Genomic DNA, 2,014 nt, shown 5'->3' with positions numbered 1-2,014 from the left:
TTTCCTGCTAGAGAGCCTCTTGTTGAATTTCCCCTAACCTCCTTAGCTTTTGCACCTTTGGTTTATGCCCCTCCTTGAGTATGATCCTGTGTTCGACTTCCTTGGCACCTCGTAAATCTTTATACTCAGTGGCAAGCAAATTAGGATAGGATGCACATAACTTTCCTTCTCTTGCTTTGGTAAGTCTTCTCCTAGCATACCTCTTACCTCTTGGGCATCAATAGGGAAACTTGAGCTTGCATACCTTCTTTTGGAATAGAGTTATCGATAGTAACCCCAAAGAGATCAGCATCAACATGGAGGAGATCGTCATCACTCTTTCCCTCTTCTGTATCTGTGTAGCCTTCATCATAGGTTGACTCCGTTTCGTATTCATAGCTTGTTGTAGAATCATCTCCCTCATCCTTCGCCATGGATGAGAGCAACTCTCCCTCGTCCGTAGATCAAGCATCACCTGTCTATCATTATCTTTATCAAATAAAATAAATATCCCTTTTCCCAATCCTGCTTGGCCCCCATTGCAAGAAGCCATGGTCTACCCAATATGATAGGGTAATCATTGTCTCCAGCTTTCATAACAAAAAAATAAATAAGGAATTCAACATCCATAACCTTTACCTTCACATCTTGTGCTATGCCCAAAAATCTGGCCTTCGTATGGTTGGCCATCCTCATTCGCACATTAGATCTTCCCATTGCTTTAACTCCTGCATCCTTCATGGCGGATTCGGTCACGACGCACACTTGGGCCCCTCCATCGATGTATGCTTGTACCTGCATCTTCTTTTCAATAAGAGCATCAACAACTGGAGCACATCCGCTGGACACCAAACGATTAATGCTAGATTCCCCACATTATGCACTCTTGTTTTATCCCGTGGAAGCCTAGTGCTAGCACTAGTAGACCATTGACGTCTCAATTTAGGATTTAAGGCAAGCAATTGACCGAAAGTAATATTAGCCTTTTGGTTCTTGACATCACTCACATATTCGTGATGATCCTTCCAAGCTGGTAGTCGGATTGCTTGATTTTATGCCTCCTTATTTTTGCTCGTCTCTGCCTGCTCTCTATCTTCGCCGATTTTCCCTTTGCCTTTGCGAGCTCTAGTCTCCCGCTCTGTCTCCGTCTCTCTTCCTTCACGTGCCCTCTTGTTGGACAAAACTTCCACTACTTGCTCATCTACTCCAATTATGTTAACACGATGAACTTCTTCATTACCTTGAGGAGCGGGAGGCGCAAGATTGTTAGATTGCTGATCTCTTTGCCCGTTGAATTGCCCTTCTCCTCTCCCTCTTCCAAACAGTGGGTACATACCTCCTCTTTCCCTTGGTGGATGCGGGCAATCCGATGCGTAGTGTCCTTCTTCGCCGCAATTATAGCAACGGCCAAGCAACTGCCTAGCTCTTCCTCTGCCCGCTCTTTGCTGCCCTTTGTCCATCACACTCAAGCAAAGCTCTTGCATGTGTTCCGATAAATCTTGAACAATACGTACCCAGTGTTGAGGAATAGGTGCCACTCCACGATTTGCTTGATCCTCTGCACGAACCTCGCCTTGAGGGCTTGGTTGCTGCTCATATCCCATCATACCTTGTTTGATCTTCTTCTTGATCTTCCTACTCTTTGCTCGAGAAATTGCTACAGCACCGTTGTAGTTCTCGGGGCTTTCAAAATCCACCTTTTCTCGTACCTTGGGATATAGGCATGACATAAATTTGTCCATCTTGAAATAGTCACCGTTGGCCAATTGCATTGATGTGGCTAATTCTGCCCAACATTCTTCAAACCGATTAAGAAAAACAATAAATTCTTCACTTACATCTTGTCTGAGAGCTTTTAGCTTTGCGTCCACATCGATAGGTGATACTTCCTTTCAAAAATGTTGTAAGAAACTGGTCCATAGAGCCGGCCATGCATGTCGCGGCTCACCCTGCAATGTAACGAACCATGCTTTTTCCATGCCACCTAACACAAATGGAATAGTGTCCATCTTGTTGTCTTCATTAGGAATCCACA

The 2,014-nt window shown here is 44.6% G+C and overlaps 1 pseudogene; it reads right to left on the bottom strand.

Annotated features, from left to right (window-relative positions):
• Positions 1-450: 450 nt before the first annotated feature.
• LOC147416487 (uncharacterized) lies at positions 451-1,751 on the bottom strand (annotated as a pseudogene).
• Between the last annotated feature and the right edge of the window lie 263 nt (positions 1,752-2,014).

The sequence above is a fragment of the Adiantum capillus-veneris genome, unplaced genomic scaffold, assembly GCF_014529385.1.
Source record: "Adiantum capillus-veneris isolate H3 unplaced genomic scaffold, ASM1452938v2 Hic_scaffold_920, whole genome shotgun sequence".
NCBI classification, from domain to species: domain Eukaryota; kingdom Viridiplantae; phylum Streptophyta; class Polypodiopsida; order Polypodiales; family Pteridaceae; genus Adiantum; species Adiantum capillus-veneris.
Note: the sequence above shows the minus strand (reverse complement) of the source record. Positions and strands in the feature narration are given on the sequence as shown.